At 39.3% G+C, this 27,186-nt stretch overlaps 1 protein-coding gene across 7 annotated transcripts in view; it reads left to right on the forward strand.

Annotated features, from left to right (window-relative positions):
- The window catches only part of EPHA7 (EPH receptor A7), a 184,658-nt gene that overhangs the window by 88,245 nt on the left and 69,227 nt on the right, over positions 1–27,186 (forward strand). The window lies entirely within an intron of this gene.

Here is a 27,186-nt window from a genome sequence, read left to right on the forward strand (position 1 = left end):
AGTAGACAGACATTGGATAATGTATACAATTTAGAGTACCCTAACAGTTGTACAAGGTTTCACCTACTTTTGAGGAGTACGTTTGAATGCATCAGTGTGTACAAACAGCAGATCTGTGTTTATATCAAGTTTTATCAAGTATATTTAAAGAAACAAACTATAACTGACAATTTAAGGCTTATCCAAACAGTTTCTCCAGCTTTGTTCAAAATACAGCTTAAAAGGATTGTATAAACTCTGGGCCAGTTTTATACTAAGTAGATCCTCAGGTGAAAAAAAAATCCATTTGGTGCACCCCTTCAAATTCTGGCACACAGGATCGTGACGATGAGATGCCAACAGTGGCATCTGAACGGTCAAAATCCCAACAGATTATGATAAATCTTCCCTTACCCTAAAACTAACCCTAGTACTTAACATCTTGATTCTGCCGGAGTCCGCATTCTCACCAAATTAATCCTGAATGCTGGGATACTCCTGCTCTCTAGCCAACCCATTGAGCCATCCCTGGACTTACTGTACCCTTCTGTCCATACTGACTGCAGCAATACAGCTAAGAGATAGCACCAAATTATATTAGCAGTCTCTTTGTCTCTGAGACTGTCATACTGCTGTATGAGTTTGACAGCTTAAGAAGTGCATCATAGAAGTGGATTGATACCATAGCTTAGAGCACTGCAAAAACACACTGTCTTTTGCCAACTGTTATTATTGAAAATAAGATTTATATATTTTAGTTTCAAATGCTTTTTTTGGCGGGTGTGCCAAGGAGTACTATATATGGTCATTAGACTTTTAAAACATCTTCATTTTACAAAGCTGTTTCTTTCTCTAAACTTTTATTGAATCCATTTTGCTTGTCTGTTTGCTCGTTTGTCACCACTTTGGTGGTGCACTTAAAGCATTGTGATAAAGAGTTTCACATGAACAATTATCACATGCAATCAAGTCATTATGTTATTTACTCTCACGTTAGCTGAAGGCATATATGAGGCATAACAAAAAAAAAAGATGTTTGTAATGGAGTGGTGGGGCTTTAACTCACACCTAGATACCAGAGCTGGCCAAACTCACAGACCAAAGGGATATCCTACAGTAGTTCCCAAAAGGAAATGTATGTGTATGCAGAAAAGTGATAACGTAAGGTGCTAGGTGTACTGTGTACATTGAGAATTATATTTATTATATTTGATCCCAAAAGATCATTCATGCTATAAGCTCATTATGGCCCCATCACGTTGTTGGGTTGTTACACGATAATACTTTTAATATTTAATAATAGAGTATATATATATAAATATATATATTTTTTTTCAGAGCATTGCACACAGAGTTTACGTAGTGCCTTAGGTTATCCCTATGTTATCACCTTTCTGCATAAAACAGAGCCTTTAGAGGAAAACCTGAAACTTGAATTTGATAAATAGGCTGTTCTAAAGTTGTCAGACTTTAACTAGACTTTGTAATTCTGGAATATTTCTCCACCTCATCCCACAGCCAGGTGCCCTTTTGGGATCTAGGAAAACCAGTGAAAAAAGACAAGCATTGAATGCTCTTTGTAAATTATCTTCATTGTTTTTCTGGTACATATAATAATATTTTATAAACAAAAACATTAACGTCCCTTAGTCCTGTCCCCTGTATTTTTTTTTTTTTTTGCAGCCTTTTCTGGTTTGATACGATTTAGCATCTCAATTTTACAGCTATTTTTCATGTATGATTTGGACAGTGTTGACAATCGGAAAATTATTTTTGGTTATAATTATGTTCTTTATGTGCATAAAATATGGCGCTAAAATATTAATTGGTTGCTGATTGCAGCTGAGTATCACATAAAATGTCTTCATAATTGCATCAGAAAAACTCTTCAGAATTATATTTGTTTCATTTGTGCCTAGTTACAGAAATACAACATGGAAAGCCAGCCAGTGAAGTGGAGCATAGCCATCTATAAAAGCATCTGTACTAATCTAACAATGCAGCAAATTATATCTACAAGCAACGACATTGATCCAGATGGATCATTAACAGCTTCAAACAACTGATCTAAGTAATAGGGGTAAATGGGAGAATGAAATCCAGGAGTAACTTTCATATATGCATACAAAACAACTGTTTGTTTTTGCTTGAGAGAGATTAATATTTTTTAAATGTTTTATGAGTATACAATGCTGTGGTAGCATATAGTGGTATACAACTTAAAAGTTCCAATCAAGAGCTTCAATGCTGGAAATAAATTAGCCAAACAATCTGTATTTCGTTTACTACTGGGTCAGGCTCAGACGGAGAGGTAATTGCTGCTATCTAGTAAATTTGAACAGGGATGAGTTAGACGGGATGATCTATGTCCTGTAACAAAGTATGTGACAGGGATTTGCCTGCATATCAGCTTTTGTTAGTATGTTGTGTACTGCAAGGACAAAGGAAGGATATATTTTAAAACAAGACCGTGACTTTATCTCTTGTTAACATGAGTCATACTCATTTTAGTAAGACTCGAACATTTTATTTTTAATCACAAATAATAAATACAAAATTGAAGTAATTTATTTAAACCAGATAGTGAAATTGCATTTTGCTTTCCGTTAAAATTAAGTTCAATAACCTGTACAAATACGGTTACAAAATGCTTTCAATTTGTTTTTCGTTTAAAAACAAATCTATGTTCTGTGTTTATGGATTTGTAAAATCCTCCGCATATGTAAGAGTAATAGGAAGCAAGTAGAGGATAGAATTTTAGCTTTGTATATTGTACATATTTGTGATCCGTGGCAGATTTATTAGGCCTTGTGAAGTGATAACACAGCAGCAACTAATAGTCATTTTTTTTACCACAGTCTGCAACTTCAGATATGGGGCTAAATGGCTGGTGCTTTATCACCAGCCAGTTTATTACGTCACCAGGTTTGAGAAATCTGCCCCTTGGTTACAATCAAGTCATTAAACATATATATATAAAAAAGATTCTGATACTAACCGGGGTCCCATAGCAACATTTTAATGGGGCTCTGGACCCATTATTTTAAGAGAGACCTCTCTTTCCACATTAGATATTTACTTACTGTCCCATAGTAGTGTCCTAGGTAATTGTATGTCCTAAAGTAGTTCCTAGTTAATGCTGTAGTAGTACCGAAGTTCACATTACACCCATAATGCCCCCAATTAATATTAGGCCATATTGTAGTACTGACTGTACCCACTATGGAGAACAGTGCCACCAGTTCACATCATACCACAGAATGTCCTCAGTACATTATGGTTATTATTACGTTATGGTTAATTGAAGCGCCCTCAGTTCATATATACCACATTGCTAACTATGACTCCAGCTCACATTATAAAGACAGTAAACAAGGAGAAACCTATTGTCTGACCGTGTCAAGCTCGCTAATTAGCTCAATTGTTTCTAGTATGACACAAAAGCATAAAGGTTGGACCGCTCCTTTTGGAGCTTTACTTACCGTATTTATCGGCGTATAACACGCACTTTTTTCCCCCTGAAAATAGGGGGAAAAGATGGGTGCGTGTTATACGCCGATATGTGCGTGTTATACGTCGATATAGCGAGGGAGCGCCGGAGCGGGCACCCCCAGAGGGACAGGCGGCAGGACGCCGCACACAATAAATACGCTGGTGCAACACTGGAGCGGGCACATGCAGAGGGACAGGCAGCCGGACGCTGTGCAGCGTCCAGCCGCCTGTCCCCCCGCATGCACCCGCTCCAGCACCACACCAGCACATCATGTGCAGCGTCCTGCCGCCCGCCCCCCCCCGAAGGCACCCGCTCCAGCGCCACACCAGCACATCATGTGCAGAGTCCTGCCGCCCGCCCCCCCGAAGGCACCCGCTCCAGCGCTCATATTTACCGGGATTCTGTGCAGCCTGTACGGTACTTATGCGAGGAGGCTGGCTGCCAGTGTCTAAGATGGCTGCCGGTCCTTAAGGAGTGCTGCTGAGCATGCCCAGAGCAGCTCTTCCCATGGGCCTTTGCGGAGTCTGAGATTTGTTGCTCTTGACTCCGTGAAGTGTGCCAGTGCAGCCAGCCACCTTCCTTAGTGCAGGGGTATATTTAAAAAAGTAAGTTTACCGTATTTTAAATAAAGATTTGTGTCCAAGAAAATAAAATATAGCAGACTGTCCACAGGGGCAGATTTATAAAGCCCAGTGAACTGAAAAGGTGGCTGGCAATTTCTCACCAGCCAATCAGCTACTAACTGCCAAGTTGCAGGCTGGGTTTGAAATATGAGCGTTAGGAGCTGATTGGTCGGTGACAAAGTACCAGCCACATTATCACCACACCAAGCTCAATAAATCTCCAATTGTTTTGGTTGACCTTCTTTTCCACTGAAAGAGCTAGCTTGTTTACTGTGTTTCTGTGAAATAAATATTCAGAAACATTTAACCTACTGATGTGTCAAATAAATTTACCAGTAGCTGCGGCATTTCCCACCCTAGGCTTATACTCAATAAGTTTTCACAGTTTTTTGTGGTAAAATTTACACCCCCCTGATACTACGGTACCTTACTCTTTTTTTAAATTTAAACTTAGGTTAAAAAGTATACCACTGCAGTGTGACTACTGGTATCCCTAATGGATTTAAAACAAAAGCGTGGAGCATATACAGCTGCTTTCAAGTTGAAGGTTGTGGAATATGCCAAACAACACGGAAATAGGGCTGCAGCAAGGCATTTTGGAGAGCCACCAACAGAATGCACAATACGAGAGTGGCGAAAAATGGAAGAAAAACTCAAGACATCATCAAAAACAAAATGCAATTTTCGCAGCGGTATTGTTAAATGGCCAAAATTAGAAGAACAAGTGAAGGAATTTGTAGTAAATCATAGAAAAGCTGGTATTGCTTTATCAACAAAAATTATCATTATTCAAGCAGTGAAAATCAGCAAAGAGTTGCAAATACATGATTTCAAAGGAACAGCATCATGGTGCCAAAGATTCATGAAGAGGCATGAGCTTCGGATGCGAACAAGAACCAGGATTGCCCAGCGTATGCCGGATGATTATGAAGAGAAGATAATAAATTTTCATAAGTTTATTATCAAACAAAGGAAAAGAAAAAATTTTGAAATTGGTCAAATAGGCAACATGGATGAAGTACCACTCACCTTCGATGTTCCTTCAAACAAAACTGTGGAAGCAAGAGGTGCCAAGACAGTAACAATAAAAACTTCAGGGCATGAAAAAAATCATTATACCGTGGTCCTTGCTGTCACTGCAGATGGAAACAAGCTGCCACCATTGGTCATTTTTAAAAGGAAAACTTTGCCTAAAGAGAAAATTCCAAGTGGCATACAGGTGCATGTTCATCCCAAAGGTTGGATGGATGAAGCAGGCATGAAGCTTTGGATTAGAAATGTGTGGGAGAAGCGCCCAGGTGCTTTGTTAAAGAAGCCATCCTTGTTAGTACTGGACTCATTCAGATCTCATCTTACAGAACCAACAAAGAGAGAATTTCAAACATGCAAAACAGAAATAGCTGTCATTCCAGGAGGACTTACATCTCAATTGCAGCCATTGGATGTTAGCATTAACAAGCCCTTCAAAGCCGTAATGCGTGAAGAATGGAATAAATACATGTGTGATGAAAACCAACATGAAATGACAAATTCTGGGCGAATGAAAAGACCTGGCATTTCAAAAGTTTGTCAGTGGATAAAGACTTCGTGGGACGCAGTTAAAGAAGATATTGTTATCAAATCTTTTAAGAAATGTGGCATAAGTAATGCTTTGGATGGTGAAGAAGATGAGCTGATTTATGAAGATAGTAGCAGTGAAAGCAGCAGTGTTCATTGCGATTTTGCAGATAGCAGTGAAGATGAAGAGTTTCTTGGTTTCGCAGATAGTGATTTCTGAGTAAACTTTTGTAAAAACAAAATATCCAAGTTTCTTTTGTTAAAACAGTTGCTTTTACAGTCCTTTTACATTATTTACCTTATAAGTGGTAATAATATTAATAAAAAAAAGTTCTGAGTTACCCTTATTTTGCTTCAAAGTTTTTATTTAGAAATTTTACTTTTTTTCCTGAGATTTCCCTTTTAAAATGAAGGTGCGTGTTATACGCCTGTGCGTGTTATACGCCGATAAATACGGTAGTTGTAGAGGCAGAACCCATTACATATGTGAGTGCAGACAAGTTTCCTTTTTCCGGACGCAACAAGACAGACAAATTTGCTTAGTGGACAATTCAGGGAACTTGTAGACAACATTATTATCAAAGGGATCCATAACAATGTCACTCGCTGCACCCACAGTAGCTACACCCATGTACACTAATCAGCCATGTTGTCTAGATTTTCATCCTCTCAGCAATTGCTTGCTTAATATGTGACCATTCAGAAAAATATATCTTTGGGTGGAGTTAAAAGTTGACCATAAAAAGTTTCCAGTTAAATAATCTCCCCAATTAGCAGTTGATTTTTCACAACTTGTATGTTTAAAGCATAAAATAAAAATAATAAATTCTAGTGTTAACTGAATCCTCTGCATTTTACATACTTTTTTTGTACATTGAGCTCTTGGTGGAGGCTGCTTACACAAGTCCGTCCTTCAGCTGTGACACTGTGTACATCTCTTGCTTCCTGTGCTCTGCAATCTCCAAATGCAAGGTAGCAGTGGTGAATAATTTTGATGAACTGGCTACACATCTGTATTTCTTTTTAAAGCTGTTGCTAGTTTCACCTTCTGTAATAATTAGTCCTTTTTGAGGGGGATTGTGACTATGAAGTATTGTACTGTTGAACATCAACTTAACACGAAAATTGGGAACCTAATCAAGTTTCTGCTATTTAGACACTTTATACTCTATTTAATAGTTCATGTGTGAAACCGTTTTAGTGATTGTGGCATACAAGCATGAGCATAAAAGCTGCTAGATATTTATGCAAAAGTAACTCCCCCATCGGCACTAATCTGCCCATCATTCCATCACCCAGAGTACTAAATTGATCTTTCACAAAGGAATCCATCATCCCAGGCAAATCTTTACACAGCAGAGTAAGCAGGTACAATTGGCACAAGAAGCAGTTGCATAATGTCACAGCAAGAAAAAATAATAGCTTTTACACTGTTCTGCCCTTTTTTCCCTTCTTGATTGACTTTTGACAAGTTAGAAGTGACACATGCAGTAAGTCATAGTTAACATATACTATTGTGCCTTTATTTACACTTTTACTTTGTTTTTCATTTATTCATGGATGAAAGGGTCTTGATTTCAGTGTCCAGTAAATACATTTCTAAATGTTTCTTGCACATTAAACTAACAATTGTAATTACTTTGTGCAGGTAGTCTAGGTAAATTAACTAGCTGGAATGTGCAAGAGACGTATCTTTCTATTGAAATCGCATCAGGTGTTACAAGTCTTTGGGTGTCAATATTTACCTTTGTTGGGAGTGAGGACTATATGTTGTGTATTTTGCCTATAATCCTATGACAGGTGTTGGTTTTTCACTTTGACTAATGTTAGTACATGCTTGTCACAAAACCTGCTCATCACCTCTCTATTTTACCATGTGTTCGTATTGTTTGCATGGAGAACAAAATAGGCAGCATGTTTTCTTCTGTTTCTCGAGAATTCACTTTTGAAAAGCATTGCATTCCGTGCAAACAAAAATTTGCCTTTTCATTTGTTTCAGTAGAAATGATGCGTGACTCCACAGCAAAATATACATTGCTATACACTGACACTCGGGTGTAGTAAAATATGATTCTGCTGAAAGAAAACATATTCAGAACTAATATATGTCTTAATGCATCTATCCTCAATACGCCATGCACAGCAAGATGTGTGGTGTGAGAGATGGTTGCCCACATTGTACTCTAACGTCTGGCTTTTTTTTTTTGCCAAAAATGCATCTTATTTACTTTGCTATGCAAATGAAGGTGCCCATACATGGTTCAATGTTCACACCCGTTATGGTCTGCATTGCATCGCAATGCATGCGATTTGCGTGCGATGCGATCAGAAGACAGTACAAAAAGTATGTGCAGCGCATCGCATTGCACGGTGCTATCGCACTATGTATGGGCACCTTAAGACGCACAAGCAGAAAAACAGTATAACACAAATTTTCATATGCTGATACAACCGCAGTCACACACAGAATTAAGGTATGCTGTATATCACCATGGTCTACTGGTGATGCGTATAAGACACCTTTTAAAGGGAAACGTCAAACAAAGTCATTGAGTGCTACTGAGTCACGCCACTACATGGCACGACTAGAAGGACTGTGTATTATGCAAGGAGGCTAGAAGTATGTGAACACATCTATAGGTTCACCTCATTTTAAATGAACAGGCTTGGACACTTTTCACCTCAATTTAAAAATTGAGCCCAACACAGAGCCAATATGTTTTTGTAAGGGAATATTTGGCAATTATTCACATTGGCTGGTTTTGCTATGTACAGTAGTAGTATTATGGTGGCACAGTTCAGCAGTATGTGCATACCTAAAATGTATAGCAAAAAATTACATCCTTCCAACTCTGACCAATTTTATCCAGGAAATATAGCTTCCCTTTAATTTATAGGCACAAATGTACTAACCTTCAGTGATTATAGATAGCTGGCCATGCTGTCATTTGCAGCAACTGGCCAGTTTATAAGTACTACTAATAAGATTTATAAAAAAAAAAATAAGGTCTTTGGTATTTCAGATAAACTTTTGATCATGCTGGGAGATATTTTTTCCTCTTCACAGCAGACGTCCTATCAGTCATTTATTTAAGTGATAGTGCAGGCAGCATCTCCGTGAGGGTATGTACCCACAGGCTATTGGAGCTGTCCAGTATATACTGTGTATTTCTTTATTATTACTACAATAAACTATAATTTTGAGTTCAATTTTCTGGGCTGAATTATCCATTGAAATTGCCTAAAGTACACCTCTAGGTACACATGCTACGTGTTAACAATACCCTTGTCTACTACAACATATACTGTATATGACAGTCACACAGAGACCAATATGTCTGCTGTTTTGCTTCTTTTTTTGTTTTATTTGTGTAATTGACTATAAACGTCTCTGCTAGTCCTTTATATAGTAGTGTAAATAGCATTAATCACAAGTTAGAGATATTATTTTTATTGTTGGAGACCTAATGCAGAAATACCTGCATTATGTTTTAACTTTAAATCATATCTTTTATTTTTTAAATAAATCAGACGTAGTAAAAATGTGTTATTAATTAGGACTAGAGTCCCCTTGGGTAAAATTATCACTGCCATATAAAGGCTGCCTTATGTAATTACTGAATTATGTAAAGAACTGTATCTGCACTATTATAATAATATCTGATCCGTAGACTTTATTTAGTACCAATGATGTAAGAAACTTTTATTTTCGCTAATCTAGAATTGTACTTGTTTGGTAAACCATACATTGCCTTTCATTCACGGATAGCACACCCAGGGGACCACTAAACATATTAATTTATCCCTTGCATCTTTTTTATTGCTGCAATCCTTTAGCTAAGGTAAAATCATAAAATTGACAGTCAATTGACTCCTTTATCTTAACTTTTTGTTTTCAGACACAGTCCTATTGTTTTGGTTTGTTATTTGGTATTTTCCTAGTGCGGCTTCCATTACAATCTAGGCCTTTGTCTTCTGGGAAACATAATGTGAGCCTGGTTAAATAAGTGAATTCAATATCACTACTTGCCTTGGAAGCCTAGAAAAGGAAAGGACCCTCTAAAGGTTAACCTATAGCGTTTAAATGCCTTTTGATTTATCTGTCACCTGATACGTCAGTAATGAATATTTTTCATGGAAGGTGCACTTTAATTACTTTCCCATTTGACTTGCATTATAAGACCCAATCTAGGTAATTAATCTTACCAAGTATCCAATTTCTGCCTTTATTGCAGGCAAACCCTCTGCATTGTGTGTGCTCGAGTGGCTCTGTTTTACCACACAGGCCAGAAAACCAATGTTGGCTACTCATATTGCTATTTAAAGTAGTTCCAAGGAATAGCAGGGAATTGCATGAAAGATCCTGTGTTGTATAAATCCTTTCTCACCTCTAACGGCCTACTAATTTCATCATTTAAGATCAACACCTTTTTTCTTCTTATAAATCAGATTAGCTCATAGGTGAAGGGAATAAGGGATGATTCCAATTATTATATAAATGTGTAGTTTTTGCAGTGGCACTGATTTAAAATTGTAGTTCAGGTCAGGTTAAACTAATGGGCAAGTCACAAGGGCTTTCTCTTGAAAGGTATTTCCTTGACATTTCTCAAACGTATACCAAGAGGCACATGGCCATAAATAGATCATCATTAAAAGCGCCTGATCTGCACACTTCAGCAACAAGGTACTTTAGGGAGGAGAGACAAAACTTACATAGCAATACCCTGCAGAGAGACCAGCAATAATTAGAACCATATGTTGTTCTTTTGCCCATAGTATAGAAAGCAGAATGTTCCGTTGGAAACATACTTCCCATTCTTTTTGAAACTTTGTTTTATTGCCAGTGACTTTTTACATTTATTTATAGTCTGCATTTTCTGTTACAAAAATGTAAATATTTTCATCAGCCTTTTTATTTTTTTTCCAGTGCTATGTTTGTAGAAACTCAAAACCCAGAGGAGTAAAAAGTTATTCCCTGTTATAAATTGAGCAGAACCTAGTTTTTTTAGTTGTCGAATGACGCCCGTTGTTCTTAAATCTAGTCTTGGGCAAAACTCGTTAATTAAAAACAAAAGTCACTGGGTTTAACTATTAGCAGGGCTCTGAATAATGACTCTATAATACTTAGACTCGTTCTGTTGAAAGAATATTTGATATCAGAGTCAAAAAGAAAAATGATTTTAATTGTATATGCTTGCAAGTTGAGGTTTAATCATTTAGAGAGAGGAAACCAATTAAAAGAGTGCCTGTAAATGTTCAATGTGTAGAAAATTATGTTCTTACTGACGATGCATGGCAATTAAGCCTCACAGAAATTGGTGTCTATTAAGCCGAAGAATGCTGGAAACATATTTTCAATGAGAAGCATTGAGAAATGGAAGTATTGCCTTACACTTAAACCTATACCTCATACACTATGGAGCTGATTTAGAAACAAGCATGTCTAATTTTCATAATATATGTATTATTGTGTAGTGCATGTGTGCCATAAAATTGTTATGCATGATTATTTGGCAAATGAATTATAACTGGGGTCACCAGGCCTGATTCTGACCTGATAGCAAGGCTGGCATTTTTACAAATGGACAGAACCATACTGCAATGCAGTGTAACGTGCAGAGAGAGTTAGAGTTTTCTAACAATACAATTTAGAATTCAGTTTGAACACACCCTACCCAATTCTAAAGGCCCATACACACTGGGCAACATTCAGCTGAAAGCTGCTCAAAACAGCAAGTTGCATAGTGCTGCGCTATGCAAAACTTTCCACCCCCCTTCCCCCGCTGACAGTGCCAGGCAGTACATACACACATACACAGCGGCTTTCCCTCCAGCGATGACAGCAGTCATCGCTGTCCATACACGCTGGGCATAATCGCCCAGTGTTTATGGACCTTGACTCTCTGCACATGTTACGTTTTCCCCATCTTCAGTGCAGCAGGGTTTTGTCCATCAGCAAAAATTTGTTAACAGGTCTTGTGCCCACAGACCTCTACTTCTTGGCTCTATCACTGAAGCAAATATCTATATTAATGTTCATAATTATTACACTGTATATATAAAAATAAATGTCAATAAATGAAAGGCAAACTATTTGCTACACCTTTTCCACAAAAAAGTTCAAGCAGTACTAGGCAGTGCCAGGTTGGGATAGTAACAGCCCTGACCTGTTCAACACATAATGCATGCCCACTATGTAAAACGACCACGTGCTGATAGCACTGGGACTCTACAAATCACCCTGACCAATGGCTGATGGATAGTACTGTTTAAAAATAAATAGTGTTTTATATGTGTCACTGGGTCTCCCAGTAAGTCCTAGCAGGCATAAAAACTGATCTTAGTATGCTGTTGCTTGTTTCAATTCATATGAGTTTATAAAACGATTTACAATACTGTTGGCTATATAGAATGCCCTGAAAACACTGAAGCACTGTAGGCATTGGAAAACATGGATAACAGGTGTTGCTATAATACTGAGTGCATTTTGTTTACTCAGAAACCAGTATGTCAGAACATGAAGGGAGGTCAAATTGTGCAAGAGTAAAAATGCAGAAATGTACAAAAATAAAAACTGCTTAAAATTGAAGCTGCTTCCATTACTTGCAGCTGCTTTAGCGCCTATGTTTTTTTGGTACTTGTTTCCTAGCACGGCGCCAGCGATAAAAATTGTGTCCATCGGGAACCCCCGAAATCGCGTTGATCGCACCACATGCAACCAAATCGCATGTGATGCGATCAACGCGATTTTTACAATGTAAAATGGTCCCTGAGACATGATTTTACATTGGCCCCAATGTTAAATGGCCCCCAGACCCCAATTTTTATTGTTTCCCAACCCTGATGGGTCAAATGCCCCCCCATTGTTAACGTCACCCCACGATCAACGCCAACCCTAAGCGTGGCGAGCACAGCGGTATGATCTTATATAGTGTGGCGAGCGCAGCGAGCCACCGAGCCCGAAGCGTGGCGAGGGGACGCGCATTACTTCACAGGTGGCGCTCGCCACACTATATAAAAGCAACTCCACGCCGACGTGGATAGTGGGGGTATGAAAGGGTCAGAGGACGCGTACCGCCGGCGCTCGCCGCGCTTCGGTTTGACCTTCATCGTGGGGTGGCATTAACAATGGGGGGGGGGGGGGGGGGGGCATTTCTCATGTAAAATACCCATAAGGGTGGGTATACAATGAAAAAAAAAATTATTGTCGGGAAAAGGCTAAAAATAGCCCTTAAATCGCGTTGGTCGCGTCCATCGCATACCTTAAATTAAGGTATGCGATCACCTACGACGGGCGCCGTGCTAGGAAAGAAGTACCATTTTTTTATTTGTCTACCCAAGATTTATAGTTTCCACACTCTGTATCGATCTTCAGACAGTATTGAATATTGATTTCTGAAATTTCCTTTATTGGATAATAATTTGAAATAAATAAAGGTGCTGTTGTGTACAATTTGAGTACCGTCAGAGAAAAAGCATTGTGTATTCTAGCTCGCCTAAAGTGCCATTGTTTGCACTCTGTTATGCTTCCATTATATTAGTACAGACATATACCGTATTTATCGGCGTATAACACGCACTTTTTTCCCCCTGAAAACAGGGGGAAAAGATGGGTGCGTGTTATACGCCGATATGCGTGCTATACGGCGGTAATTTCATATAATAGGTGCGCGCCAGTGGTGTCCAGGTGTGCACCACTGGCGCAGCACCTCTACCCCACACCTCCGATCAGCTCCAGCCCCCCCCCCCCTGTCCCTGTGCTCCGGCGATCGGAGCTTCCCCGATCCCCCCGGCCCGCCTGTCACTTTACAGTGACGTCGCCGGCAGGCTCGGGTAATGTCGGCCAGGCTCGGGGGGACTCGGAAGCGCTCAGGCACCCGAGTCCTCCCGAGCCGCGAACATCCCCCAGCCTGCCGCCGACGTCACTGCTAAATGTGACAGGCGGCTAGGAAGGGGGAGAGAGTCAGCAGAGAAGCTCCGGCGTACTAACGCCGGAGCGGAGGCGAGGGGGGGGCGGGCTGCTTCTAACCTTCTGTGGTGGGTTTTGCTGGGGCAGGATAAACCTGCCCTGGTAGGTTTGTCCTGCCCCAGCACAACCCACCACCCAAGGGGTTAAAGCTCCTCCCTGCACAGTGACTCCTTCCTCCCTGGCTACAGCAGCGTCTGTAAAAAAAAATAAGTTTTTATTTAGAAATTTAACTTTTTTTCCTGAGATTTCCCTTTTAAAATGAAGGTGCGTGTTATACGCCTGTGCGTGTTATACGCCGATAAATACGGTAAGTGACACCTCTAGATCCTGCAATTCAGAAAGTCCTCTATACCCCCATGTATAAGGTGGATGGGAGTTGATGAATAATGTTTTTTTATTTTTCCTTATTCAGATGCTATAGCTTCTCGGTTACACACAGAGTAGAAATATGTAGGATATATCCCCTTAGTTAAATGTTACCAACTCTAAACCTAAATTCCAATTAATAATAATAAAGTAATTACTGATACCTTTATGTATTGATACCCATTTTGTAATGAATCCTGACATTTCACCTCCTTGGTAAAAGTATTTGCTAATTTACTTAATTATAGAGACGTGACTGTAAAATCTTTGTCAGGCACAGGTGTATAGCACAGTAATTTTGTACCGCCTCCAGTAATATTGTTTGTGTCCAATATGTCACTGCTTAGTTAGCCTATCTATGTCTGTAGATCTGTGTGGGAGCCATGAGCCATGTGCATTAACGCCTAGCCAATTGTTCTCTCATTTGGCATCCCTGTGTTGCAGGAAATCTGTTCTGATTGCCCTGTCGCTTCAGCAGTATAAAACATTCAAGCTGATATTGTTAGTTTTGTTCAGTGCTTTTACAGCTTTACGCAAGTATTCCGTTATCTGATTTTCCTGAATTATTAGTTACAAGGATAAATTAACCAAATACGGTAAAACGTCCAATTTTTCTAGTCTAGCAGTTTATATTTTGGAATCATCAGTGGAATTAAGGCATTTAATCTCAATAGTAGGTAACATGTATTTAAAAAACATTTTCTAATTATGTACACCAAAAAAAAATGACCCTAGGTCACACTAAGCGCCTGATTCAGGCTTTCTCGGTAAGCTGAGAACATCACTAAATCCTTTCGACTGTCCTGCCACACTTATGACTGTTTCCTACAGATTATTGGCACCACTTATAATTATGTATCCTTGTGGTGCCCACCCACGGTGGGATTCCCACATGTGATTTGAACTTCTTTGTTTTAATTGCTTCACGTCTAGGTCAAATTCCAGCCATGAAATGTGACACATGCTCCGGAGTAGTCCGTATTGCAAGGCAAAATAGTATGTGCAGGCAGGTATTTTAGTACTATATTGCATTGTGTCTGGTTCAAATTGCACCCTATGTAGAGAATCACATGCGATAATTACATATTTTAGTCTAGTCCAAATCTTATGTAGTTTAAATAGCTCAGTGTATAAAGTTAAAATCGCATACATTGTATAGCTCAAATCGCACCTAGCACACTTCTCAATGTGTGGGGCACCATTAGTAATGTCTATGGGGTATATTTAATGCCCTGACGGCAAGAAGTGCCGATAGCTCGCTGTCAGTGTATTCGACTCCCTCCCATTCACTTGCTGTTTCCACCTCGAGTGTTCCCTGAGGCGAGGTGGAAACGGCGAGTGTGGCCATTAAAACGGCGGGGCTTGCCCCAAAATGGATTCCGCATGAAAAGCCGGCGGTCGGGATCCCGGCATTCAAAATCCCGAACGCTGAAATCCCGTTAAGGGGGGGACGTGGATCCTCGCTGTGCTCGCCACGCAGCGGGCCCGGTGCCTCACTACGCTCGGCACACTAATTTGTTCTACTTCCAAGGGTGTCGTGGACACCCATGGGGGGGAGAAAGTGTCGGGATTTCGGCGTTCGGGATTCCGGCATCGGAATTTTGAACGCCGGGATCCCGACCACCGGGATTTATACTGCATCCCCCCCAAAATACAGCTGACTCGCTGTTTAAGGGGATCCTCACTGTCCTTTCATGGTGAGGATTTGTCCCTTACATTGAATACGGTGAGGGGGTTTGACGGCGAGGATGGCTTGTTTTCGGAGAGGAAATGCCACCCTCACCGTACAAACCCCCTCACCGGGCGCATTGAATATGTGTGCAATGTGGGTGATGGAGGTCTAATGAAATAGTATACAGTGCAACCAGAAAGAATTAACAGCGCTTTACTTTTTCCACATTTTGTTATGTTACATCCTTATTCCAAAATTGAATAAATTCATTTCTTCGCCTCAAAATTCTACACACAATACCCCATAATAACAACAGAGGTTTTTGGAGATTTTTGCTAATTTATTAAACGAAAGCATGAAAAAAAAATGTACACAAGTATTCATGGTCTTTGCCATGAAGCTCAAAATTGAGCTCAGGTGCATCCTCTTTCCTCTGATCATCCTTGAGATGTTCCTACAGCTTAATTGGAGTCCGCTTGTGGTAAATTCAGTTGATTGCACATGATTTGGAAAGGCACACACCTGTCAATATAAGGGCCCACACTTGACAGTGCATGTCAGAGCAAAAACCAAGCATGAAATCAAAGGCATTGTCTGTAGACCTCCGAGGATTGTCTCATGGCACAAATCTGGGGAAGGGTACAGAAAAATATCTGCTGCTTTGAAGGTCCCAATGAGCACATCTGTAAATGGAGGAAGTTTGGAACCACCAGGACTCTTTCTAGAGCTGGCCAGCTGTCTAAACTGAGTGATCGGGGGAGATGGGTCCTAGTCAGGCAGGTGACCAAGAACCCGATGGTCACTCTGTCAGAGCTACAGCATTCCTCTGTGGAGAGAGGACAACCTTCCTGAAGGACAGCCATCTCTGCAGCAATCCACGATCATGCCTGTATGGTAGAGTGGCCAGATGGAAGCCATTCCTTAGTAAAAAGCACATGGCAGCCCACCTGGTGGTTGCCAAAATGCACCTGAAGGACTTTCAGTCTATGCGAAGCTAAATTCTCTGGTCTTATATGACAAAGATTGAACTCTTTGGAATGCCAGGCATCATATTTATAGGAAACCAAACCCTGTTATCCCCAGGCCGATACTAACCCTGCAGTAAAGCATGGTGGTGGCAACACCAGGCTTTGGGAACTAGTCAGGATAGAGGGAAAGATGAATTTAGCAATTTACAGAGACATCCTGGATGAAAACCTGCTCTGGAGTGCTCTTGACCTCAGACGGGCGACTGTTCATCTTTCATCTTTAAGCACACAGCCAAGATCTCAAAGGAATGGCTTCAAGAATGTCCTTGAGTCGCCCAGCCAGAGCCCAGACTTGAATCTGATTGAACATCTCTGGAGAGATCTGAAAATGGCTGTGCACTGACGCTTCTCATCCAACTTGATGGAGCTTGTGAGGTGCTGCAAAGAGGAATGGGTGAAACTGCCCAAAGATAGGTTAGCCAAGATTATGGCATCAGAATAAAAAATTGTTGAGGCTGTAATTGCTGCCAAAGGTGCATCAACAAAGTATTGATCAAAGGCTGTGAATACTTATGTACATGTGATTTCTTATATATATATATATTTTTTTTACAAATTAGCACAAGCCTCAAAAACTTTTTTTCATGTTGTCATCATGTGTATGTAGAATTTTGAGGGAAAAATACATTTATTCCATAACAAATCACATAACAATATGTGGGAAAGTGAAGCGCTGTGAATACTTTCCGGATGCACTGTAGAAAGATGATCATGATGAAAATCACTCATGAACTGCTGCTGACTGCATGCTGGCACAATTGCCTACTGTAAATTACTGTGCATAAAAAAGGGAGCTAGCCTCATATTTGCACCCAATAGTTGTTAACACCTGTTAAACTTAGCGCGTTAACACGTGTTTACACACAGAGGGCCAGATTCTCTAAGCTTCAAAAGTGATAAAATGGAGAGTGATAAACAGCCAGCTAATCAGCTCCTGTCTGACATTTTTCAAACACAGTCTGTGACATGGCAGGTAGGAGCTGATTGGCTGTCTGTTTATCACTCTCCATTTTATCACTTTTGAAGCTTAGAGAATCTGGTTCGAAATCCGTTAAAAGTTCATTGATTTTAGTTTTAACCAGGTCACAGTACCTGCTGCAATGTTTGGGGATCTCCTCAATTGATTACTTAATTTACCTGTCAAGTCACATTTTTTGCTTCCCCTTTGTTATTGTGGTTAGTCAGGCCAATCCAAGGATCTTTAGGATCCCAGGATTTAGGCCCAAAATTGCAGGAATTTCAATTCTGGTATTAGAGCCTCCCGTCCCATGATTTTGGATCTATTTATTTATGCATGCTTATTTTACTTCTTTATGCTGGGCAGCTTGAGCAATAGCAGCGTTCTACTCAGACGCTGCCCGGCAATCTGGTTGTGTGACTGCACATTGTGAGGTTAGAGATCACTCTGCACAGCCACAGATCTGCCCTTTTCTTCAGTGCCTTCCGCCCCTTTAGCCATACCCATGGGCCCACTTAAGCAATGCTGCACAGCAGTTCCTCAACATGTCATGGCATCTGGAAACCATTCCTAGTATCTCTGAAATCCTGGTATTGGCCTCTTAATTGTGCTGTATATACACTTGATACTTATAATGTATGCTTTTCTTGCTTTCATTGCTTACATGCATTCAACTGTACTTCAGTCCCAATATTACAGTATAGTCTATTTCATGTTCATGTTAATTACAGTATATCAAAAATATTGAGCCTTTCTGATGATAAAATTATTATTTAATACTGCTATTATTCTAAACCAATTGATATTCCATTATTGTAGCACATGTAAATCTATTCTTTCTACAATGCTATATGTGTAATTATGTGGTGTATACTACTGACAGTTTTCTAGGTCAGAATTACTCATATATATTATTTTTTTCAATGTAAAAACCATGATCACCATTAAGGGATTTATAGTTCTAATATAGGATGTAATGCTAAAATTGTTACTTTGAGACAACTCTTCTAGAGTTATTGCTAATTTATTTTGTGAGGCTAACTGCATTATCTTCTCTATCCATGGGATTATGCTTCAGTTTGTCACATAGGATCACCAGCAAGATTCTTTTGCTCTAACTAAAGGTGTGGCAGGATCATTTTTCATACAATTACAAAGTTACATGGTATAAAGTCTGTTATAAATTGCGCTACCCTTTGTCAAGTAAATTTTAAGAAAATATATACTGTATTTGCTGGCGTATAAGACTACTTTTTTTCCGCTGAAAAACATGCCTCCAAGTGGGAGGGTCATCTTATTAGCCGGATGCACTTGTATAACAAACTCTATATTTTGAGTGGAAATGTTGGGGGGTCGTCTTATACTCCCAGTCGTCTTATACGCCGGCAAATACGGTATTTAAGAGCTATAAAAGGCATTTATGGACATTGTGCATCATAGCCCAGGTTTTATTGTAATTGTGTGGGGTTTTTTTACCTGCAGAATTTGGCAATGAAATTAAGGGGAAGCATTTGTAAGCATTTCCCTAACCTTACTGAATCTCATCGCTCTAGACTATAAGCATTCTTTCAATGTGTGGGAGACATAGTTGTGGTTCTATTTGTCCACATATTTTGATTGGCAGCCACCTATAACTTTGACTATACATTTGTTTTGGTGAAGGACCACCAACACGAGGCACCCCTGCAAGTGTCTTGAGGCATAAAGGGTATAAGAAAGATGAACTTTCCCCATGCACCACAGAACTCACATCTTCTTACATTCCCAATAGATTTCCAGACCTATAAAATATTCACAAAATCATCAGCACAGCTATTATCACTGCCCAATGTCAAATAATTGACTTTTTATGTTGGCTCAATCTGCTACCATGTCCACAACTGATGTTGAAAACTGTTCAATGTGGGTAGGTAGTTGTAAATAGCCGACATTTACTCTTACACCTTGTACGTACCCACCAGAATCACACCATGCCCTTTTAATTTACCTACATGCCATCAGACCCTCAAATATGTTTATACCACTCCACATACCATTTTCGTCTACCCACATGTCCATCAGACTCCCAAATGCTATAATAATTCACCACATGCATCAAGTCAAAAAACTTCCACACGTGCCCCTGACACCACCTCTCATTCCTATCAGTCCTTGCCACATGCCCCTGATATTATGTATTTATTAAGACCTCTTATATAGCGCAGCAAATTTGATATAATGACATGCTATCTGTGCCATCAGTTCTCACCACATGCACCTGCCATGCCAACAGTCATCCCCACATGCCCAAGACCTACTATCAATCCTCCTCCACATGCTACCCAACTATTAGAACTTAGCACTTCACTTCTACACATGTCAATCAAATCCCTCAGTATGCCACAAGATCTCCCTACCAAGCTGTTCCATGCATCGGACCTCCATAAGTTTTACACCCCCTTACATGCAATTGGACCCTTTATGCATGTTATCAGACCCTGAAATTGTGGTCATGATGGTAGGAGGTCCATTAGCACCTTAGGATATATCTCCAATAAACAATCTGGCTGCAGATCTCCATGGGCCAGAAAAGCATGTGATGAGCATCTCCAATCCGAGCTTAGCTCATGTTCTTCTGACTCATTTTGCGGAGACTCGTTAGATTGGCTCCGTGTGTCTGAATGTAGAAGACTTTCCTACATCAATCTTTGTAACACCCCAATGCTGCACTGCACCAACGCCTTATCACCCATGCCTCCCTGTGTGACCACATGACTGTGATGGCCAGTGGGCTACTCTGGGCATCTAATGATTAATTTGATAATAGTACCTAAAATACTTCTCTCACATCCTCAACCATGGGCGTGTGCTTATCTATGTCACTATGGGCCTTATTCTAGTTCACTTTTTCTGACAAAATACTTCTTAGATGGACAAAACCATGTGCACTGCAGGGGGCAGATGTAAAATATGCAGAGAGAATTAGATTTGGGTAAGTTATTTTGTTTCTGTGCAGGGTAAATACTGGCTGCTTTATTTTTACACTGCAATATAGATCTCACTTTGAAGTAGTAACCCCACCCAAATCTAACTCTCTCTGCACAAGTAACATCTGCCGCCCTGCAGTGCACATGGTTTTCTCCATCTCAGAAGGATTTTGTCAGAAAGAGTGAACTAGAATAAGGCCCTATGTTCCATTGCAATTTTTAGAGCCAGATTACCAGCTTTACAGTCAGTTGGGTGGTATTCTGCGGGTTAACTTGGAATCAATGGGTTTTTACACGTAAGTCACTATTTTTATTTTGCATTGGTAAAAAGGCTTATTTAATTTAATAGCTTTTCCCAATGGCACATGCTTGAAAATCCTAATAAGTGTAACATTGTATTCTGGTACTAGTGGTCAAAATGAAAAAAAGATATGTATATTAATATACAAACACATACACAGAACTATGCATGGTCCTTCTAGCTTATAATTCCTCCATTAGTTCCTAATGTTCTATCTCTCATTTTGGCTTTGAACAGAAAAAAATGTTCTTGAAATAATTTTTTGGGGTGAAAAACTTGATAGAAGTTTGTCTCCTTTAAATGTATTGTATCATTTCCAATGAAGTGACATATCTTGTTTCTATTTACAGTAGTAAATAATCCTTTTTGTTGCAACAAATAGTTGGCAGTTGGTATAAACTGCATCTTTGTATTGTTGAGAATGGCCACTTTACTGTACTTGACAAATCCCGTTCTGACTAATCTCTGCCAACATTAGCATTTGAATAAAAATAACAAGATAAAGCTTAATGCGTAAAATGGTTCTTATAAAAGGAGAGAAACAGCCAGACTAAATCTTTTTCCTCCTCTTTTTATATCCTTTTGGTAACACTTTTTCCTCCTTCAATTTGCTCAAATATAGAACTAAAGCTGTCTTTGTAGCATGCTTGTTTTAACATATTGAAGAATTTCTGAAATTAAGGCTTTTCTTAATGTAATCTCTTCAAGGAGGAAGGAGGGGCGATTTGCCAAGCTTTCATCCTGTTAAAGAATGACTGAAGGATTTATAAAGTAACTTTCAGCTGATTTCATTGATGAGGTCAGAAGAGATCACATCCTGAATTTATTGCAGATTAGGTTTGATTAATCCACAGCCCAGCATTGCACCAGCTGAGCGCTTTTCAAATATTTTTTTTTTAGATATTTTTTGAAAGGGGGATTAATGTTGATTTAGTTTAGTTTCTTTATTGAAGTTTGTAACTAATAAAGGGCATTTTTTTTTTACAAGTCAGGGTTGAATTGTCCTGGATTCTTGTATAGGCTACAGAAAGTAATGAATAGATCCAGTGGGTTAAGCTTATTGAGGCATTGAGCTTTCTTTACAGTGGAAATATAAATAAAACATTTGGACCAGTCCAAGCCCTGGAGCCTCTTTTTGCAGGACCACACAGTACATCTCTCAATAGCATCTAAGGGGTCTATTTTGTCAGCCTCAGCTAGAGTTGAAGTACCAGCCAATCAGCTCCTTACTGCCATGTTACAGGCTGTGTTTAAAAATATCAGGAGCTGGTTGGTTGGTAGTTTATCTCCATCCACTATTGGGCTCTCAAATGCTCGGTAAATAGACCCCTAAGGCTTGAGATAAAAAAATTGCAGTGCTAATTGTATCTAGCTATTCCTAGCTCACTCTCACAGGGATGAATACAAGGGGGGGGGATCACCCCCCCATGCCATAAAGTAATAGAGGAGAGTGGTGACAGTGATGCAATTCTCTCCGCGTCCGACTTTCCTGGTAGTTTGTGCGTGTTGCTGAGAAGATACAGGGCTTAATAGGCTGTGGGTGGGGGTGTCTGAGGTGACCGGTCTCTCTACGCCAGGTGGTAATAGAGATGCCAGCTGGCCAATCAGCGGAAGCCAATGATCGGCAGATGGACTGGCCGGGTGGCCGGGGCTGCTGTTGGCTTCACCAAGTCCCTTCAAACCTATAGCCCCAGCTGCTGGAGACGCGTTTCCTAATGTGATGGCGACTAACTGGTTAATAATGCTCCTCGCAGGGGCAGTGTCCTGGCTGGCATGGTGTGAGCATAGTGCACAAGATGCTGCGCTGGAGCAGTGTGCGGCGACTGGAGAGGGGAGGGTCAAGATTAAACAGTAAACCGCACATCCCCCTAGAATAAAAGTCTAGATCCACCCCTGATCTCTCACAAACCGATTTTAAAGATATAGTTAAATTAGTTATTTTCCTACAGAGTGAAAATGATGCTCTCCAGGGAAGACATTAGAAAATGTCTCATACATATAGGTGTATGGGTAAATATACATATATCACATGTGTTAACATGTGTAGTGAGTACATTAAAAAATGTGTCACACTACAGTATTCTTACTTTCCAAGATGCAACATTGTCTTTTTTTGCTGATCAGATTTATATTATTGTATTGATCATAATTTATATTTGGGTTTAAGGTGTATTGTACATCAGTGTTTGATAGATAGACACTGAGTAGGAGGGGTGGGGGTATTTAATTTTATATTTTGCGCTTGGCTTCTAATGTCTGCAGGTCCCTCTGAAAGAAGATTATCTCCCTGCAGCCATCCATTATGTGTGCCACAGTACTGACTGGTGTGATTGCGAATGGTGACCATGCTAGGCAAGTGGTTAAAATGATCTGATTGGCAAAGAAAAGATGTGAATCTCCAGTTTCCAGGTGACCTTCCTGGAGACAGAGTCAATTTTTATAAATTTTTATTGAAGATTTTGAAAAAGGTTATACCACAGTACATGTTGAAACTCAGAGCAACTCATGAAAGATACAAAAAGAACAAGTTAAGGGTGGTATTCAATGTTGCCAGCGAGGGGGTTTCTGTGGTGGGGGTAGCTTCTTTTCTGTGAGGATCTCTGAAAACAAACCATCCTCGCCAGCCGGCCACTCACCCTATTCTATGTTCCAGCGGAATCCTCAATGGCGAGGATCCTCCGCTAATGCAATGAGCCTGCTGCATAAAGCTGCGACCCTCGCTATTTTGACTGCTGCACTCGCCATTTCCGCTGGAAAAACCCAGCAAAGTGGAAAAAGTGAGTGCACGGGGGTCAGTTAAATATTGACCCACGAGCTATAGGCACAGCTCGCCTTTACAGCTTGCCAAAGGCATTAAATACACCCCTAAAAAAATATTACTATATAGCAACCGCCTATGTATGAAGGGATTTATAATGGCCAGACTCTTTGTAAACCAGCCACAGATACCACATAGCTGTGAAATCTTGTCATTCTACTCTAGGGTTGAAGTAAGGTCATCCATAACCATATAATGATCCAGACAGGCACATATAATAGTGTGAATATTTAAGGAAGTAGAGGCATGATCTGAGATTACTACAGTGATTAGAAGAAACCACTGATGGGGCCAAATAATCATCAACCCCCCGATTGGCTTCGTAAGACTTTATAAAAACTTTTACTGTACATGTTAGAAGCTTCCTTCTTTACTTGTTCACCTTCACTGCATGTGAATGCCAAATTGTCAGTGGAATGTGGAACCATCATCCCTAACTGCAAAAGACTTTTAAAATAGTATTCGTTTTGTCTTAACCCTTTGAGTTCCAACATTAATGTGAGAGATGTGCAGAATATCTGCTGAAAATGCCAGTGTCTCTTACATTTGTTAAATAAATGAAAATAAAAAATGTTGTGTAAATAAAAAAAATGGTTTTCTATAAAGGGTCACAGGTCATTTAGGATGAATACAAATGTTTGCTTGCAATTTTCACACCTATTTTATCAAATTCACTTGGCACTCAAAAGGTTAAACCGCTTAATAACCTTTTTTATATAATCTAAAGGTAATGCATTGAAGTACACTATTAAGGCATGTTGGTAATATATATTTTCCTTAAAGCCCATGAGTAGCAACTTCAAATCAAAATGATCATTAAAACACTAGCTTCTGTAGTAAGAATGTGTGAACAATTGGAAGTGAATGATGTGTGAGAGGTTCCCATACGGAATTTAATCTTAGATTGTTTATTTTGGACTGTTGCATCTCACAAAGAAAATCAGTGCCGTTTGGGTGGTCTTTGTAAAATATGTTCTAGATAAAAAAGCAAATGGTATAATTATATAAAAATGACATAATTCAATATTCCTGTTGTAATGGATTCTAGAATAATTGAGTAAAAATATTTTAATACCATTATTCCCATGACTGATAAAATAGTGGTGGACAAAAACATGGATAAGTCTCTAATATTCTCTTGCACGGTGAATAACTTGGGACATCTTTGTTTTACTCAGCACAGACCTTATGAAGAGAATTGCCTGTATGGCCTCTTAATATTGCAGAAAAAATGTAATGAAAAATTGATAGAGACTGCATATTAGCATACAATAATTATTATGCAGATGTTGTTAATTGTCTCGAAGAGACCAGGAAGTCCTTGGAATTGCTGCCAAGGATCCGTGATTATTAAGTTTCTAACAGTCGATGAGCATTTATTGTGTTTGACATTATTGCTTTCAGAATTATATAAGATATGCATCAAAACCTAAATTGTGAAATCAGATTTGAAAACACAGTTATTTGTGATTAATTGTAGTAAGTTCAGTGTAGTTTTCATTGGGTTTACCATCTGTGTTTATGAAAACTGATGGCAAGCCTCAGCTGGCTGCAAATGACATTTCTACTAGCAAAGAATTAAGATGTGGCAGACATGTGTAAGTCATTCATAAAGAACAACCATGCTGCTGCAACTGTGCGTGCGAGGATAGCAGCATGTTTGGCCAAGAGGTTTTTTTTTTGTCTGAGTGAATTTAATATCCTTTATTAGTAATTAAAATTGAATAAAACAAGTTCTATCATAATGTACATTTGTGCATTTCAATGTTTGCACATGACATAAGCTAACCAGAAAATAAGCTATAACATTTAGAATATATTGCATATTTTTGTTGGCTTATTCGTTAAATCTGAATCAGATTTTTCCATAAATGTAGTAGCTGCATAAAAATAATTAACCTTCTTTGAGAAAACATCCAGATTTATGCATTATATAAAAGGTGGCATACAGTACCAGGGTATTCAATGTGCAGCTGTGACTAGGCTAATGCCCTGTGCCAATGGCTTGGTTTTGGTTGATTTACAGTGTCACTCTAAATAGACAGTAAATGGGTCTACCCCATAATGTCATCAGGTCAAAAGGTCTGAATTCTAAACTAGGAAATACCGATATACACTATATCATGCTGCATACATAATCTGTGCTTACTTGCGTAACGCAGCCTTTGTGAGGTTATGCGCACACTAATAACTTAGGAAATAAAGGACCAATACTGTAAAGCTGTGATTTTGTAGTATCAAAGAAGAAAGTGTATTTGAATACCAAGAAAAGAATAATATCACAGTTTTTACACAAATAAAGATTTTACAAATAACAGTGAGAGATTTTACATTTACAGTCCAAGAGCAATACCGTACATAGCATAGATAGTACAATGCAACCAAATTATGCCTATGGTTCCAGGTTCCAAAAACAGCTTGATTCATGTGTGGAATGTATGGGGGTGGGGTGTTTGTGTGTATTTGAATGGAAGCAATGAGTGGTGAGTGTGGGGGTCAGTGTGTGTGTGTGTGTGTGTGACCCTCTATTTTATACCCTAGATAAGGGAGTATGCAATGTTACACAATGTCTCTTCTTATTGGTTCAGAGTTTATATAAAGACAGTGATCTGGATACGTAGTGACTGTGTAAGTTATGTGTTATGTACAAAGGTAATTATGTGTACCATTATGGCTTTTCTCAGCAAGTACGCATTTTGCCGTAATAGGCAATGGCTGCGATAATGCGCAAAAAAAAACCCTGCTAACAAACGCCATAATGCAAATAAATACAGAGATATAATTTCAACTTTGACAGGTCAACATGAAAAAGGTGGAAACATGACCAGGTCATCATTAGTTTTTCGGGATTTTTTTTTACCGGTTTGTTCTTACTTACCCATTCATGTCGGCATAAAGAGAGAATAGCCCCAAGAATGGTGAGTGGACGTGTTGCACTACTTGAGGTCCATGTCGACGGTTGTCAACATTAACACCAAAAAAGGTGAAAAACACATGTCTACCTTTTCTGGTGTCTACCTTTTTCATGCTGACATTTTCACCCTGTCGATCAATTGTATGTTGACCTTTTAGGGTAGACATATTGACTGTCTAACTCTCTGTGGGCACTGTCTATCTAATAATCCACACCCACAATGGCTTCCTTGTGTTTGCATTGTGCACTGAAGAAATTTAGTTTAAGTGATCTGTTTCCTATGTATTCATCCAAACATGTCTGTGCCATACTGTACATTTGGTTGAGTTGTATGTAGAAAGTCTATTATTTACATTGTGTACATCTGATCTATATTGTGTGAAATGTATGTGTAGTTATGAATGTAAATATGAAATGTGTATTTACAGTCCATAAGAATTATCTTGTATACTTAGGGGAGAATTCCATTAGCTGTGGTAAATCACCATGGCTAATTGATTCCTGGTGGGTGATTCGCTTATTCCCCATAATGATCTCCTTGG

The sequence above is a fragment of the Crinia signifera genome, chromosome 3 (assembly GCF_055691185.1).
Source record: "Crinia signifera chromosome 3, ASM5569118v1, whole genome shotgun sequence".
In the NCBI taxonomy this organism is placed as follows: domain Eukaryota; kingdom Metazoa; phylum Chordata; class Amphibia; order Anura; family Myobatrachidae; genus Crinia; species Crinia signifera.